Source organism: Callorhinus ursinus, unplaced genomic scaffold (assembly GCF_003265705.2).
Source record: "Callorhinus ursinus isolate GAN/ISIS: 27379988/994484 unplaced genomic scaffold, GSC_fseal_2.0 scaffold14, whole genome shotgun sequence".
NCBI lineage: Eukaryota > Metazoa > Chordata > Mammalia > Carnivora > Otariidae > Callorhinus > Callorhinus ursinus.
In genome coordinates, this window is record NW_027397076.1 from 20,959,780 (window position 1) to 20,978,732 (window position 18,953).

At 36.4% G+C, this 18,953-nt stretch overlaps 1 protein-coding gene across 3 annotated transcripts in view; it reads left to right on the plus strand.

The window, feature by feature from the left end:
• Positions 1–18,953, plus strand: part of MGAT4C (MGAT4 family member C) — a 1,003,641-nt gene that overhangs the window by 299,635 nt on the left and 685,053 nt on the right. Inside the window, exon 1 of one of the 3 annotated variants that reach the window (XM_073900562.1) lies at positions 10,660–10,762. The exons of 1 other annotated variant lie outside the window; for it this stretch is intronic. The gene's annotated coding sequence lies outside the window, so the exon portion shown is untranslated. Of the gene's footprint in view, positions 1–10,659; positions 10,763–18,953 lie in introns of those variants that run through there. One more of the 3 variants, XM_073900561.1, reaches the window with a different exon arrangement.

The following is an 18,953-nucleotide window of genomic DNA, read 5'->3' on the forward strand; positions in this document are numbered from 1 at the left end:
TAATAAAGGTCATATATTGAAAACCCACAGCTAATATCATCTTCAATGGGGAAAAACTAAGTGCATTTCCTCTATAGTCAGGAACAAGACAGGAATGTCCACTCTCACCACTTTTATTCAACAGAGTACTAGAAGTCCTAGCCAGAGCGATCAGACAACAAAAAAGAAATAGAAGGCATCCAAATCAGCAAAGAAGAAGTCAAACTTTCACTATTTGCAGATGACATGATACTATATATAGAAACCCCCAAAGACTCCACCAGAAAATGGCTAGAACTGATAAAAGAATTCAGTAAAGTCATAGGATACAAAATCAACATACAGAAATCTGTTGCAATTTTATACACCAATAATGAAGCAGCAGAAAGAGAAATTAAGGAATTGATCCCATTTAGAATTACACCAAAAACAATAAGATACCTAGGGATAAACCTAACAAAAGAGGTAAAAGGCATATACTCTGAAAACTATAAAACACTGATGAAAGAAATTGAAGATGACACAAAGAAATGGAAAGATAGTCTGTGCTCATGGACTGGAAGAACAGATATTGTTAAAATGTCCATATTATCAAAAACAATCTATAGATTTAATGCAACCCCCATCAAAATACCAACAGCATTTTTCACAGAGCTGGAGCAAACAATCCTAAAATTTGTATGGAATCTCAAAAGACCTAAGCTGAAGCAATCTCGGAAAACAAACAAACAAAAAAGTTAGAGGCATCACAGTACTGGACTTCAAGATATATTACAAAACTGTAGTGTCAAAAAAGTATGATAGTGGCACAAAAATAGCCACAAAGATCAGTAGAACAGAATAGAAAACCCAGAAATGAACCCACAACTATATGGTCAATTAAGTTTTGAGAAAGCAGGAAAGACTATCCAATGGGAAAAAGACAATCTCTTCAACAAATAGTGTTGGTAAAACTGGACAGCAACATGCAAAAGAATGAAACTGGACTGCTTTCTTACACCATACACAAAAATAAATTCACAATGGATAAAACACCTAAATGTGAAATTGATACCATCAAAATCCTAGAGGAAAACACAGGTAGTAACATCTTTGACATCGACTATAGCGACTTCTTTCTAGATATGTCTCTTGATGCAAGGAGACACTGAATGGGGGCACGTATTTTCAAATGACATATATGATAAAGGGATAGTATCCAAAATATATAATGAACTTATAAAATTAGCACTCAAAAAATAACCCAAATAAGAAATGGGCAGGAGAATGAATAGACATTTTTCCAAAGAAGACATCCAGTTGGCCACATGAAAAGATGCTCAACATCACTCCTCATCAGGGAAATACAAATTAAAACTACAATGAGATAATTACCCCACACCTGCCAGAATGGCTAAAATCAACACAAGAAAAAGCAGGTGTTGGCAAGGATGTGGAAAAAGGGGACCCTCTTGCACCGTTGGCGGGAATGCAAACTGGTGCAGCCACTCTGGAAAACAGTATGGAATTTCCTCAGAACGTTAAAAATAGAACTGCCCTTTGACTCAGCAATTGCACTACTAGATATCTACACAAAAAATACAAAAATAGAAATTCAAAGGGATACATCCACTCCAATGCTTGTAGCAGCATTATCTACAAGAGTCAAATTATAGAAGTAGCCCAAGTATCCATCAACTGATGAATGGATAAGGAAGATATACAACACAATGAAATATTACTTAGCCATAAGGCGAATGAAATCTTGCCACTTGCAATGACATGGATGGAGCTAGACAGTATAATGCCAAACAAAATAAGTCAGAGAAAAGCAGTTACCACATGATTTCACTCATATGTGGAATTAAAGAAACAAAACAAGCAAACGGAAACAAAAAACAAAAGGAAGAGACAAACCAAGAAATATCATCTTAATTAAAGAGAACAAACTGATGGCTACTGGGGGAAATGGGAGAATGGGTGAAATAGGCGATGGGGATTAAGGAGTGTATTTGTGATGAGCACCAAAGGTTATATGGAAGTGGTGAATCACTATACAACTGAAACTAGTATTACATTGTATGTTAAATAACTGGAATTTAAATAGAAACTTAAAAAATAAAGGTAAAAAAAGTAAAAGTAAAAAGAGTGAATGAATAAATCCTTTGAGGTCCATGTATCCTTTTCACTGCTTACAAGAACATGTTTTCTAATTTAGTCCAAGAAATTCTCTCTTGCTTCCATCTATCCAAACTTCTCTAGAGAGTGGTGTTGTGTTCGTTAGTTAGGAAGAATTACTACAACATAACTCCCTTCCTAATGTCATACTAGGTGGACTATTGCATCATTTAACTGCAATGAAGCACTATCAGGAATCTCGTACATGAATATGGGAATGGAGGTAGAAGTAGCAACAAAGTTGAAGACCTTAAGTATACGTTTCACCTGTCACATCACCAGATTGTCCTAGTTTGATAAACTATAGAATCACCTCAAGGAGTGTTTCAGGGTATTGAAATATCCCCTCCTATATTACAAAGAAGGTTGATAAAGTTTTCCACTCTTAGGTTATCAAAAAGAACTCAATACTCAACATGATTTGTCAATCAGTACTACTAATTTATTCCTAGCCAGTTTGAAGACTAAATTGATTGTCTTTATAGTAACAAAGTATTTGAATTTCATAAGTATATCAATGTTTCTCATGAAATGATTAGGATCAATAAATGTGATCCCATTTTCATGAAAACAAGAAAATGAAGAGGCTTCTCAAGTGATTCTCCATAATGCAAAACTTATTAGGACCAAGGGAAAAAGAGAAGTTAGGCCTTTAGGAGACTTTCCATTTAATTTAAATTATAAAGAGTTAAAAACAGTTATGTATAATGGAAAAGAAAAGAAAAAAGAAATCTGTATCTTACAGTCTAATGGGAGAGACAGACAGTAATCAAAGAATTACATGAATAATGATAAAATTGCAATTCTGGTAATTTTCTTGAAAAGAAGATATGTAAGAAACTCTAGGAGTACATAATAGGATATTTTTGTTAATATTTTTGTGACTTCCTCTGTGGTTGAGGGGATAATTGAGATTATGCATGTGAACTAACCTTTTTCAATTACATTCAACTATATAAGTGTATGGTATTCATAATAATAACTATTTTCCTTTGGCCAATCAAACTTTGTATGCTTGCTTCTGGATTTATATTGAACTATTTAAGTATTAAAATTTAACTTGCCATTTAACTATTTAACTACTGTAGCCTTTTATTACACATTTAATCTGTATATATTATGACTATGACTTCACAAAAGACTGGTGTCCTCAGTTTTGTGGGAAAAACAAAAGTAATTATGAAATCACAGACTTCTCTGGTTAATATATTGCATTCTAGATTATTGATTTGTCATCATTCTTAAAATTACAATTGATGTCTTTTTTTTCAAATTTTTGTTTAAAATCTTGTTAACATATATTGTAATATTTCAGGAGTAGAATGTAGTAATTTGTCAGTGACATATAACACCCGGTGCTCATCATAACAAGTGCCCTCCTTAATACCCATCACCCATTTAGTTCCTCCCCCACCCACCTCCCTCCATCGACCCTCAATTTGTTTTCTATTGTTAAGAGTCTCTTATGGTTTGTTTCCCACTCTCTCTCTTTCTTCCCTTTCCTCTATGTTCATCTGTTTTGTTTATTAAATTCCACATATGAGTGAAATCATATGGTATTTGTCTTTCTCTGGCTGACTTATTTCACTTAGCATAATACACTGTAGCTCCATCCATGTTGCAAATGGTAAGATTTCATTATTTTTGATGGCTGGGTAATATTCTCTCTCTCTCTCTATATCTATATATATATATATATATATATAAACTTTATCCATTCTCACTTTATCCATTCATTAGGCAATGGACATTTGCCTCTTTCCATAGTCTGGTCTTTTTTTTTAAATTAACATCTATTATTTGTTTCAGGGGTACAGGTCTGTGATTCATCAGTTTTACACAATTCACAGCACTCACCATAGTACCTACCCTTCCCAGTGTCCATCACCCAGCCACCCCATCCCTCCCACCCCCCTCCACTCCAGCAACCCTCACTTTGTTTCCTGAGATTAAGAATCTCTTATGGTTTGTCTCCCTTTCTGGTTCTGTCTTGTTTCATTTTCCCTCCCTTCCCCTGTGATCTTCTGTCTTGTTTCTCAAATTCCTCATATCAGTGAGATCATATGATACATGTCTTTCTCTGGTTGACTTATTTCAATTAGCATAATACCCTCTAGTTCCATCCATGTCATTGCAAAAGGCAAGGTTTCATTTTTTTGATGGCTGCATAATATTCCATTGTGTATGGAATATATACACACACCACATCTTCTTTATCCATTCATCTGTTGATGGACATCTAGGCTCTTTCCATAGTTTGGCTATTGTGGACATTGCTGCTATAAACATTGGGGTGCATGTGCTCCTTTGGATCACTACATTTGTATCTTTGGGGAAAAACCCAGTAGTGCAATTGCTGGGTCATAGGGTAGCTCTGTTGTCAGCTTTTTAAGGAACCTCCATACTGTTCTCCAGAGTGGCTGCACCAGCTTGCATTCCCACCAACAATGTAGGAGAAGTCCCCCTTTCTCTGCATCCTCACCAACATCTGTCATTTCCTGACTTGTTAATTTTAGCCATTCTGACTGGTGTGAGGTGGTATCTCATTGAGGTTTTGATTTGGATTTCCCTGATGCAGAGTGATGTTGAGCACTTTTTCATGTGTCCGTTGGCCATTTGGATGTCTTTTTTGCAGAAATGTCTGTTCATGTCTTCTGTCCGTTTCTTGATTGGATCATTTGTTCTTTGAGTGTTGAGTTTGATAAGTTCTTTATAGATTTTGGATACTAGCCCTTTATCTGATATGTCATTTGCAAATATCTTCTCCCATTCTGTCTGTTGTCTTTTGGTTTTGTTGACTGTTTCCTTTGCTGTGCAAAAAGCTTTTTATCTTGATGAAGTCCCAATAGTTCATTTTTGCCCTTGCTTCCCTTGCTTTTGGTGATGTTTCTATGAAGAAGTTGCTGTGGCTGAGGTCAAAGAGGTTGCTGCCTGTGTTCTCCTCAAGGATTTTGATGTCTTAACAAGATACATTGAATTTCTTCCTATCTCTCATCTAAAATAGATAATATTAAGATATTAAACCATTTAGGATAGAACACAAAAGGACAGTCCTTAGCCAGTCTGTTTTAAATTGTATTAGTCTTCTTAGGCCAAAAACTGGATGACTTAAGCCACAAAAATCTATCTTCCCATGGTTGGAAGTCCAAGATCAAGGAAATGTTTTCCGGTAAGACCCCTCTCTTCTGGCTTTTAGATAGTCACCTTTCCTCTGTGTTCTCACACAGCCTTTCCTTTGTGTGCACAGGAAGAAAGTAATATCTCTGGTACCTCTTCCTCTTTTAATAATGGCACCAGTCCCAGCAGATCAGGGTCCCACCTTTATGATGTTGTTTGACCTTAATTACCTCCCTTACCTCCTTATTACCCTATTTCCAAATACAATCATATTGAAGGTTAAGGCTTCAACATATGAATTTAGGGATACACAGTCTGGTCTATAACATAAACCTTGCATTATTTTGAAAAATAAAGCACATTTTTACCACCAATAACATGGTATTTTTATTAATCCCGTTCTAAACAAATCCTGATTTGAAAATTTTCACCTGTCATTGAACTTCAATAAAAAATGAATTTCTTTAATTTTAAGTAACAGAAATAGAGAAATCTGTTTTAATTTTTGCATAACAAATTTTAATGAGTTCTAGGATACAATCAATTGATTCTACATAAATATAAGCAATTTTATGTTAAAGCATTACTATATATGTATAGCTATATGGTAAAATTATCAAGCTTTAAAAAATTAATTTTGAAATATTTTGTGTCCAACTCTAGATTTGTTATCTCATAGGAAGAAAGAAAGCTAGAATGGAAAATATTGAATATTGAGAAGATTACTGTAAAAAATGATATCATGAGAATGGGATTTTTGTGAGGAGAGGGATATTATCTGCTTTCTTCTTTGCCACTATATCCTCAGAGCCTAGAACAGTGCCTTACTCAAAATAAGGGCTCTAAAAATGTTGGTCAAATAGATAAATAGCACATCATTTGTTCAACCTAACTTAATTTCCTATAGCATTTTACAATTCTCCTGAATCATTACCATAATGTTATAAAATGGTTAAAGAAAGACAGGTTTTGAAAATCTGTACAGCCTATTGGGCAGAAGCTTTCATACTGTCTTCTTGTTGTTGTTCTCTTTAACTTAAAAGTGCTCTGTTATCATCTCAATACTCTATATCTGCTTTTCAAAAAAATTTTTTTGAACTCTTTCAAATTATATTATGTTATGTTAGTCACCATACATTACATCATTAGTTTTTGATGTAGTGTTCCATGATTCATTGTTTGTGTATAACACCCAGTGCTCCATGCAGAACATGCCCTCTTTAATACCCATCACCAGGCTAACCAATCTCCCCTCCTCCCTCCCCTCTAAAACCCTGTTTGTTTCTCAGAGTCCATAGTCTCTCATGGTTCATCTCTCTCTCCGATTCCCCGCCCTCATTTTTCCCTTCCTTCTCCTAATGTCCTCCGTGCTATTCCTTAGGTTCCACAAATAAGTGAAACCATATGATAATTGACTTTCTCTGCTTGACTTATTTCACTGAGCATAATCTCCTCCAGTCCCACCCATGTTGATATAAAGGTTGGGTATTCATCCTTGCTGATGGCTGAGTAATATTCCTTTGTATATGTGGACCACATCTTCTTTATCCATTCATCTGTTGAAGGGCATCTCAGCTCTTTCCACAGTTTGGCTATTGCAGACATTGCTGCTATGAACATTGGGGTGCATATGGCCCCTCCTTTCACTACATCTGTGTCTTTGGGATAAATACCCAGGAGTGCAATTGCTGGGTCATAGGGTAGCTCTATTTTTAAATTTTTGAGGCACCTCCACACTGTTTTCCAAAGTGACCGTACCAACTTGCATTCCCACCAACAGTGTAAGAGGGTTCCCCTTTCTCCACAACCTCTTCAACATTTGTTGCTTCTTTCCCTGTCCATTTTTGCCATTCTAACTGGTGTAAGGTGGTATCTCAATGTGGTTTTGATCTGAATTTCCCTGATGGCTAATGATGATGAACACTTTTTCATGTGTCTGTTAACCATTTGTATGTCTTCTTTAGAGAAGTGTCTTTTCATATCTTCTGCCCATTTTTTGACTTGATTATTTGTTTTTTGGGTGTTGAGTTTGAGAAGTTCTTTATAGATCTTGCATACCAGCCCTTTATCTGTCATGTCATTTGCAAATATCTTCTCCCATTCTGTGGGTTGCCTCTTTGTTTTATTGACTGTTTCCTTTGCTGTGCAGAAGCTTTTTATCTTGATGAAGTCGCAAAAGTTCATTTTTGCTTTCGTTTCACTAGTTTTTGGAGACGTATCTTGAAAGAAGTTGCTGTGGCCAATGTCAAAGAGGTTACTGCCTATGTTCTCCTGTAGGATTTTGATGGATTCCTGTCTCACATTGAGGTCTTTCATCCATTTTGAGTTTATCTTTGTGTATGGTGTTAGAGAATGGTCGAGTTTCATTCTTCTGCATGTGGCTGTCCAATTTCCCAGCACCATTTATAGAAGAGACTGTCTTTTTTCCATTGCATATTTTTTCCTGGTTTGTCAAAGTTTATTTGACCATAGAGTTGGTTGTCTCAAGATCCAAAATCCATACCTTCTTACTTATAGAAGTGTGATTAGAGTTAATGTATCCTAACTTCAACTTTAAAGTTAATATTGATTCTTAGGAAACAAAAATGAATAAACTATGATTTTATAAACACTCATTTAAATTTTGAGGCCATATATAACTATGTAATCACAAAACAAATAGGGAGGGTATGTGCGATGGTGAGCGCTGTGAATTGTGCAAGACTGTTGAATCACAGATCTGTACTTCTGAAACAAATAATGCAACATATTTTAAGAAAAAAGAAAAAGAAGAAGATAGCAGGAGAGGAAGAATGAAGGGGAGTAAGTCAGAGGGGGAGACGAACCATGAGAGACGATGGACTCTGAAAAACAAACTGAGGGTTCTAGAGGGTAGGAGGGTAGGGGGATGGGTTAACCTGGTGATGGGTATTAAAGAGGGCACATTTTACATGGAGCACTGGGTATTCTGAACAAACAATGAATCATGGAACACTACATCAAAAACTAATGATGTAATGTATGGTGATTAACATAACATAATAAAACTAAATTAAAAAAAACAAAAAACAAAACAAATGGGGAATTGGTATATGTATCATTTATTTGCTTTGTAAGAAAACTCTATTGTTCTACTTTGTGCAAATAATCAAAAAGATATTACCATTTATCAAAGGTATATTTTCTTATTTTGATGATCTGTATTGACAGTTGTTGATTACTCTTAGTTTTCACAAGATCCCCAAGTGAACTGAAGAATACTTCATTTCTTATCTTTTACTTTGCCTTTTATCATTTTGTAATTTGTCTTTTAAGTGAAGTAATTAGAATGCAGAAAAATGTAGGGAAAAGAGTTCTGGTTTTAGAATTAAGCATAACATCATAATACCTGATGGCTAAACTGATTACTAGCTGTGTGTTCTTTGGAAATTTATGTATCCTTTGTTTTCTCCTCCAGAATATGACAAATTTTTAAATGAAACATCAGGCTCTGATTCTATTCTTTTATAAATAAAATATTTGTATTATGTTAAATCAATTTAGATTTTTTTCCTAGGAAAACTAGCTTAGTGTGGGTCTGTAGTATAAGTAATACAATTAGTTGCATACCATGCAGGAGAATTTTAAAGATTTTGAAAACATAAAAAATAAAAGTATATATTTAGTAGGAAAGCCAACTCCTAGAGATTCTGTCCTCAACATTAGTAAACCTCTTAAAACAGGGCTGATTCAAATCACATAAGGCTGTGACTTTTCCCTTGTTATTTGTCACTAACAAGCTTGGCAACAGTGAGGATGTTAGTGACAAATGTAAGAAAATAGGTCATCTTTGCTCATTGTGAATATAGTAGGTACTTCTTTTCTTATGTGGTTGTCAGATCAATCGTGGGGATATTTTTCAGGTTGCCAGATCTACTGTGTTTAAATTATCTATGTGTAGATGTTTGGCTTTATTTTGATGCCACCAAATTTAGTACTAGAATAGAACAAGCTTTTTTCTTAAATTCTTTGAAGTCTCTCTTCCACCAGCCTTCATTCTTCAATTAAATTTCAGAAAGGTGGGCACCTGGGTGGCTCAGTTTGTTAAGCATCTGCCTTCGACTCAGGTCATGATCTAGGGTCCTGGGATCAAGTCCCATGTCAGACTCCCTGCTCAGTGGGGAGTCCGCTTCTCCCTCTGTCCCTCCTCCCTGCTCGTGATCACTCTTTCACCCTCTCTCTTTCTCAAATAAATAAATAAATAAATAAAATCTTTAAAAAAATAAATTCCAGAAAGGGAAATTTCTCAAAGAAGAGTGTACCTGTGTTCTTTGGTGTCTTTTGTAAATTACACGTAAATGGGTTTTCTAAAATAATGCATCTTCTCTGTCTTTATGCAGCTTATCCTCTTTTTTACTGTCTCAGTTTCTCTGTCACTCTGTCACTCTGTCACTCTGTCTCTGTGTCTCTCTGTCTCTCTGTCACACACACACACACACACACATCTTCCTGGTGAAGATAGAAAATTGCACTCTTCAACATTAGGACCTTTGACATTGACCTCGATGCTTTATGTACATTATCTCTATCTTTCCACTCTCCTTTGAGGATAGTAGTATTTTCATTTTCATGTGATAGAAAGATGCTTGGAGGGAGAAAGGGGCTTGATGAAGGACACAGAATTAGTAAGCTATGGAGCTGAGATTTGAATCAGTTCACCTGGATCAATAGGTTGAACTCAACTCACCTCCCTCCCTATAGAGGGAAAGGAGTAAGAAAAAAAAATGTAATGAGATTATTTCTTTTAAAATACATTTTTATTACTATAAAGACTACTTGATAAGTGTTATTCAAAATTCAAAAATTTAGTTCCACATAGAGAATTGATTTAAAAAATATATGGAAAGGGGTACCTGGGTGGCTCAGTCAGTTAAGGGTTTGCTTCAACTCAAGTCATGATCCCAGGATCCTGGGATCAAGCCCCTAGTTGGGCTTCCCTGCTCAGCAGGGGAGTCTGCTTCTCCCTCTCCCTCTCCTGTTCCCATACTCTTTCTCTTGCTAACTCTTTCTCAAATAAATAAATAAAAATAGAAATAATAAAATAAATGAAAATAAAATATATGGAAGAATAACATTTCATGTATAGCTATTTTGCCTAATTTTATCAGTTTTCCTTTTATGACTTCAGGTAGTCTTCCTATTACAAATATACAGAGCACTTGAAAATATATTTCAAAGAACCTCTAGAGGGGACCACTAGTAGGGAGTCAGCTCAAGTTCTTATATTTCAGCCTATACTGAAAGGCACAAGCTTCCTTTGCTATATATTTCACTTCTCATGTTCCTCAATCCCAGCTCTCCAGCTTTCCAAAACTAACACTCTTGAATAAGAAGAAACTGTGCCAAAGACTATTCAGAAATTTTCCAACAACAAGATTCACAGGCTTTGGCTGTCTCTAATTCATTATCTCCTACATATTCATCAATGACTCAAGCCAAACACCAGCCAGGCCAGGACACCTTCTGATCTGCCAAAGCAACTTGTAAAGAGGTAAACAATCCAATTCTGATAAATTATCTATGAGAGAATTAGATAGTCTTCTAGCAAGCAAGTGTCAATACTGTAACCAAGCAGAAATGACAGAATTCACAAGCTGTTTCATCATTGGCATATATCAGATAGAATGTTTTGTAACCATGATAAGTGTACTAAGCCATCTTTCCAGCATTATATTAAGCTTATATTTGGATTTAATAAGAATGACTGGGCCACATCACTAAATACAATGCAACATTGTGATGTGGCAATTTGCCATTGAATTTCATACATTAATCTTACCAAACTAGGTAAGTTAGTCCTTTAAAATTGTTTATGAGGACTAGATAGATTTAAGTGCAGTTTTAATTGACTATATTTCTTAGTCAACTAGGCAATCTTAAATTTATTTTATTTTTTATTGTTTTTTTATTTTAATTCCAGTATCATTAACATATAGTGTTCTATTAGTTTCAGGTGTATACTATAGTGATTCAACAATTCTATATACTACACAGTGCTCATCATAAGTGTACTCTTCAATCTCTATGACCTATTTAACCCATCCCTCCACCTACCTCCCATCTGGTGGCATCAGTTTGTTCTCTGTTGTTAAGAGTCTGTTTTTTGGTTTGTCACTTTTTTTAACTTTGCTTGTTTTTTTTCTTAAATTCCGCATATAAGTGAAATAATATGGTATTTGCTTTTCTTTGACTTATTTCACTTAGCATTATACTCTCTAGTTCCAATCCTGTCATTGCAAATGGCAAGGTTTCATTCTTTTATATGGCTGAATAATATTATATTCAGCCATATAAAAGATATACATATATGTATACATATATATATACTTTTTATATATACTAGTATATATACATACATACATACGACATCTTCTTTGTCCATTCATCTATTGATGGACACCTCAGGTGCTTCCATAATTTGACTATTAAATAATGATGCAAGAAACATAGGGGTGCATGTATCCCTTTGAATTAGTGTTTTTGTATTTTGGGGCTAAACACCCGTAGTATGATTCCTGGATCCTAAGGCAGTTCTATTTTTAACTTTTGAGAAACATCCATACTGTTTTCTACAGTGGCTGTACCAGTTTGCATTCTCACTGACAGTGTGTGAGGGTTCCTTTTTCTCCACATCCTCACCAACAATTGTTGCTTATTGTGTTTTTTATTTTAGCCATTCTGAAATCAATCAGGTGTGAGGTAAAATCTCATTTTAGTTTTGATTTATATTTCCTTGAATGATTACTGATGTTGAGCATTTTTTCATGTGTCTGTTAGCCAACTGGATGTCTTCTTTTGTGAAAGATCTGCTCATATCTTCTGCCCATTTTTGAATTGGGTTATTTTGGGGGGGTTGTTGAGTTATGTCAGTTCTTTATATATTTTGTATACTAACACTTTATTGGATATGTCATTTATAAATATCTCCTCCCACTCAGTAGGCTGCCTTTTAGTTTTGTTGATGGTTTCCTTCAACCAAAAAAAGAAGCTTTTTATTTTGATGCAGTCCCAATAGTTTATTTTTTAATTTTCCCCTTACCTCAGGAGACATATTTAGAAAAATGTTGCTATGGCCAATGTCAGAAATTACTGCCTGTGCTCTCTTCTAGTATTTTTATGGCTTTAGGTTTCACATTTAGGACTTCAATCCATTTTGAATTCATTTTTGTGTGTGGTGTAAGAAAGAGGTCCAGTTTCATTCTTTTGCATGTTGCTGTCCAGTTTTCCCAACACCATTTGTTAGACTGTTTTTTTCCCATTGTATATTCTTTCCTCCTTTGTCTAAGATTAATTGACCATATAGCTGGGGGTTTATTTCTGGGTTTTCTATTCTGTTCCTTTGATTTGTTTGTCTGTTTTTGTGCCAACACCATACTGTTTAGATTACTACAGTTTTGTAATATAATTTTAAGCCTAAAATTGTGATACTTCCAATTTTGTTTTTCTTTTTCAAGATTGCTTTGGCTATTCAGGATCTTTTGTGGTTCCATGCAAATTTTATGATTGTTTGTTTTAGTTCTATGAAAATGCTGTTGGTATTTTGATGGGATTGCATTAAATTGTATATTGCTTTGGGTAATGTTGACATTTTAACAATATTTGTTCTTCCAATCCACGAGCATGGAATATCTCCATTTCTTCATGTCATCTTCAATTTTTGTCATCAGTGTTTTATAGTTTTCAGAGTACAGGTCTTTCTTTTATCTGTTTGGTTAGGTTTATTCCTAGATACTTTGTTATTTTTGGTGCAATTATAAATAGGAATTTTTTTAATTTCACTTTCTACTGCTTCATTATTAGTGTATAGGAATGCAACATATATATATATATATATATGTTGATTTCGTATTTTGCAACTTTACTGAATTCCTTTCTAAGTTCTAGCAGTTTTTTGGTGGAGTCTTTGGGGTTTTCTATAAAGAATATCATGTCATCGAAGATGGCGGAGAGTAGGAGACCTGGATTTCGTCTGCTCTCAGGAATTCAGCTGGATAGGGATCAAACCATTCTGAATACCTAGGAACTCAATAGGAGATCGAAGAAAAGAATAGCAACAACTCTCTGAACAGAAAAGCAACCACTTTCTGGAAGGTAGGACATGCAGAGAAGTGAATCTGAGGCGATATTTGGAAGGATAATGGCGGGGGAGGGGTCCTCTGTCAGCCGCTTCTGGCAGGTGATAGAGCAGCAGAGCACAAAATCAGAACTTTTAGAAGTTGGCTCCACTGAGGGATGTCGCTCCAGAGGCTAAGTGGGGGGTGGAAACCTCGTGGGACACTGTGGTCTCAGGACCCTCGGGGTCACAGAAAGACTGGGGGTGCCTGAGTGTGGCAGAGTTCCCAGGTACTGGAGCGGGGAAGCCGGCTGAAGAGACAGAGCCGAGGCGCAGGCTCTCAGCTCAGGGTTGCCATAAACTGTGATCCGCGGCACAGTCGGGCCACTGATCCTCCAGCAGGGACCCAACAAGCGGCAGATCCGGGGATACTCTCCTTCCTCCCCCGGGAGGAGCGGCGCAGGAGCGCACCGCAGGGATCTGCTGGGTTTGGGGACTCCACACCGAGTTGGGTGCCAGAGATAGAAATGCCTGGTCACAGGCCAGGTGAGCACGGAGTGCGGCCGGAGACCAGGGAGGCGGAAGTGAACGACTGCTTTTCTCTGGGGCACACTGAGGTGTGAGGCCCTGAGTTCTTGGCCTCTCTGGGGCGGAGATCGGGAGGCAGCCATTTTCACTCGCATCCTCCAAAGCTGTACCGAAAGCTTGCAGGGAACAAAGGCTCCGGAGAGCAAACCTGAGCAGATTATTTACCCTGGACCGGCAAGGGCAGGGCAATTCTGCCTCCGGCAAAGATATTTGGGAACCACAGCAAGAGGCCCCTCCCCCAGAATATCAGCAAGAATCACCAACCAAGACCAAGTTTACAGATCAATGAGAATGGCAGAACTCCAGTGCTAGGGGAATACTGCACATAGAATTCATGACTTTTTTACCATGATTCTTTAGTCTTTCAAAGTTAATTTTTTTTTACTTTTTTTAAAAATTTTTTCCCTTTTTCAACCGAAATCTTATCAATCCCTTTTTTAAAAAACATTTTTATTTTTCATTTTTAGAGTCATATTCTATCCCTTCATAATAGTTACCCTTATTTTTGGCATATCTATGTAAGTTATTCTCTCTTTAAAATTTTGAGATATAGTTTCTTCTAACAGATCAAAATATACCCTAAATCTCTAGTGTATGGCTTTGTTCTAGTCTCCTGCCTGATCATATTCTCTCCCCTTTTTTTTTAAACTCCTCTGCTTTCTTTTTTCAAACAACTTATCTTATCAATTCCTTTTATAAAATTTTTTGTATAATTTTCATCTTTACAGTCATATTCCATCCCTTCATTGTATCAACCCTTATTTTTGTACATATATAAGTTTTTCTTTTTTTAAAATTTTGGGAGGCACTTTCTTCTAACAGACCAAAATACACCCAAAATCTAGTGTGTGGCACTGATCTATGCACTAGCCTGATCATATTTGATCATATTCTGTTTTTTTTTGTTTTGTTCTGTTTTTGTTTGTTTTTATCTTTTTCTTTTTCTTTTTCTTTTTTCTTTCTTTCCCTTTCTTTTCCCCCGGCTTCAGGTCTATTCTGATTTGTTTAGAGTATATTTTCTGGGGACATTGCTACTCTGTTAGCATTTTGTTCTCATTCATCTATTCTCCTCTGGACAAAATGACAAGATGGAAAAAATCACCTCAACAAAAAGAACAAGAGGTAGTACCATCTGCCAGGGACCTACTCAATACAGACATTACTATGATGTCGGACCTAGAGTTCAGAATCATGATTTTAAAGATATTAGCTGGGCTTGAAAAAAGCGTGGAAGATATTAGAGAAACCCTTTCTGGAGAAATAAAAGAACTAAAATCTAACCAAGTCGAAATCAAAAAGGCTATTGATGAGGTACAATCAAAAAATGGGGGCACTAACTGCTAGGATAAATGAGGCAGAAGAGAGAATCAGTGATATAGAAGACCAAATGATGGAAAATAAAGAGGCTGAGAAAAAGAGAGAGAAACAACTACAGGATCACGAGGGCAGAGTTCAAGAGATAAGCATTACCATAAGATGAAACAACATTAGAATCATTGGGATCCTAGGAGAAGAAGAAAGAGAGAGAGGGGCAGAAGCTATATTGGAGCAAATTATAGCAGAGAACTTCCCTAATTTGGAGAAGAAAACAGGCATCAAAATCCAGGAGGCACAGAGAACCCCTCTCAAAATCAATAAAAATAGGTCAACACCCCGACATCTAATAGAAAAGCTTACGAGTCTCAGAGACAAAGAGAAAATCCTGAAAGCAGCTCGGGAGAAGAGATATGTAACCTACAATGGTAGAAACATTAGATTGGCAACAGACCTATCCACAGAGACCTGGCAGGCCAGAAAGGAGTGGCATGATATATTCAGAGCACTAAACGAGAAAAATATGCAGCCAATAATACTATATCCAGCTAGGCTGTCACTGAAAATAGAAGGAGAGATAAAAAGCTTCCAGGACAAACAAAAACTAAAGGAATTTGCAAACACGAAACCAGCCCTACAAGAAATCTTGAAAGGGGTCCTCTAAGCAAAGAGAGCCTAAAAGCAACATAGACCAGAAAGGAACACAGACAATATACAGTAACAGTCACCTGACAGGCAATACAATGGCACTAAATTCATATCTTTTGATAGTTACCCTGAATGTAAATGGGCTAAATGCCCCAATCAAAAGACACAGGCTATCAGATTGGATAAAAAAAAACAAGACCCATCGATATGCTGTCTGCAAGAGACCCATTTTAGACCCAAAGACACCCCCACATTGAAAGTGAGGGGGTGAAAAACGATTCACCATGCTAATGGACACCAAAAGAAAGCTGGGGTAGCAATCCTTATACCAGACAAATTAGATTTTAAACCAAAGACTGTAATAAGAGATGAGGAAGGACACTATATCCTACTTAAAGGGTCTATCCAACAAGAAAATCTAACAATTGTAAATATCTATGCCCCTAACATGGGAGCAGCCGATTATATCATGCAATTATCAAAAAGAAAAGAGAAATGAACCAAATCAACAAAATCATGAATGAAAGAGGAGCGATCACAACCAACACCAAAAAAATACAAACAATTATAAGAACATATTATGAGCAACTCTATGCCAGCAAATTAGATAACCTGGAAGAAATGGATGCATTCCTAGAGATGTATCAACTACCAAAACTGAACCAGGAACAAACAGAAAACCTGAACAGACCTAGAACCACTAAGAAAATTGAAGCAGTCATCAAAAATCTCCCAAGAAACAAAAGCCCAGGGCCAGATGGCTTCCCAGGGGAATTCTACCAAACATTTCAAGAAGAATTAATATCTATTCTTCTGAAACTCTTCCAAAAAATAGAAATGGAAGGAAAACTTCCAAACGCTTTTTATGAGGCCACCATTACCTTGATCCCCAAACCAGACAAAGACCCCATCAAAAAGGAGAATTATAGACCAATATCCTTTAAGAACACCGCTGCAAAAATTCTCACCAAAATACTAGCCAATAGGATCCAACAGTACATTAAAAGGATTATTCACCAAGACCAAGTGGGATTTATCCCTGGGCTGCAAGGTTGGTGCAACATCTGCAAAGCAATCAACGTGATACAATACATTAACAAAAGAAAGAACAAGAATCATATGATCATCTCAATAGATGCAGAAAAAGCTTTTGACAAAGTACAGCATCCTTTCTTGATCAAAACTCTTCAGAGTATAGGGATAGAGGGTACATACCTCAATATCATAAAAGCCATCTATGAAAAACCTACAGCAAATATCATTCTCAATGGGGAAAAGCTGAGAGCTTTCCCCCTAAGGTCAGGAACGTGACAGGGATGTCCACTATCACCACTGCTATTCAACATAGTATTAGAAGTCCTAGCCACAGCAATCAGACAACAAAAAGAAATCAAAGGCATCCAAATCGACAAAGAAGAAGTCAAACTCTCACTCTTTGCAGATGATATGATATTTCATGTGGAAAACCCAAAAGACTCCACCCCAAAACAGCTAGAACTCATACAGGAATTCAATAAAGTGGCAAAATATAAAATCAATGCACAGAAATCAGTGGCATTCCTATACACCAACAACAAGACAGAAGAGAGATAAATTAAGGAGTCGATCCCATTTACAATTGCAACCCGAACCATAAGATATCTAGGAATAAAGCTAACCAAAGAGGCAAAGGATCTTTACTCAGAAAACTATAAAATATTCATGAAAGAAATTGAGGAAGACACAAAGAAATGGAAAAACGTTCCATGCTCATGGATTGGAAGAACCAACATTGTGAAGATGTCAATGCTACGTAGAACAATCTACACATCAATGCAATCCCCATCAAAATACCCTCTACTTTTTTCAAAGAAATGGAACAAATAATCCTAAAATTTGTATGGAACCAGAAAAGACCTTGAATAACCAGAGGAATGTTGAAAAAGAAAAGCAAAACTGGCAGCATCACAATTCTGGACTTCCAGCTTTATTACAAAGCTGTTATCATCAAGACTGTATGGTACTGGCACAAAAACAGACACATAGATCAATGGAACAGAATATAGAGCCCAGCCAGAAATGGACCCTCAACTCTATGGTCAACTAATCTTTGACAAAGCAGGAAAGATTATCCAATGGAAAAAAAAAAAAAAAGTCTCTTCATCAAATGGTGTTGGGAAAATTGGATAGCCACATGCAGAAGAATGAACCTGGACCATTTCTTTACACCACACACAAAAATAGACTCAAAATGGTTGAAAGACCTAAATGTGAGAGAGGAGTCCATCAAAATCCTAAAAGAGAACACAGGCAGCAACCTCTTTGACCTCAGCCACAGCAACTTCTTCCTAGAAACATCACCAAAGGCAAGGGAAGCAAAGGCAAAAATGAACTATTGGGACTTCATCAAGTTAAAAAGCTTTTGCACAGCAAAAGAAACAGTCAACAAAACCGAAAGACAACCAGCAGAATGGGAGAAGATCTTTGCAAATGACATATCAGGGCTAGTATCCAAAATCTATAAAGAACTTATCAAACTCAATGCCCAAAGAACAAATAATCCAGTCAAGAAATGGGCCCAATACATGAACAGACATTTTTCCAAAGAAGACATCCAAATGGCCAACAGACACATGAAAAAGTGCTCAACATCGCATGGCATCAGGGAAATCCAAATTAAAACCTCAATGAGATACCACCTCACAGCAGTCAGAATGGCTAAAATTAACAAGTCAGGAAACGACAGATGTTGGCAGGGATGTGGAAAAAGGGGAACCCTCCTACACTGCTGGTGGGAGAGCAAGCTGGTGGAACCACTCTGGAAAACAGTATGGAGTTTCCTCAAAAAGTTGAAAATAGAGCTACCATATGATCCAGCAATTGCACTACTGGGTATTTACCCCAAAGATACAAATGTAGGGATCTGAAGGGGTACATGCCTTCCAATGTTTATAGCAGCAATGTGCACAATAGCCAAACTGTGGAAAGAGCCAAGATATCCATCGACAGATGAATGGATAAAGAAGAGGTGGTGTATATATATATATATATATATATATATATATATATATATACACAATGGAATATTATGCAGCCATCA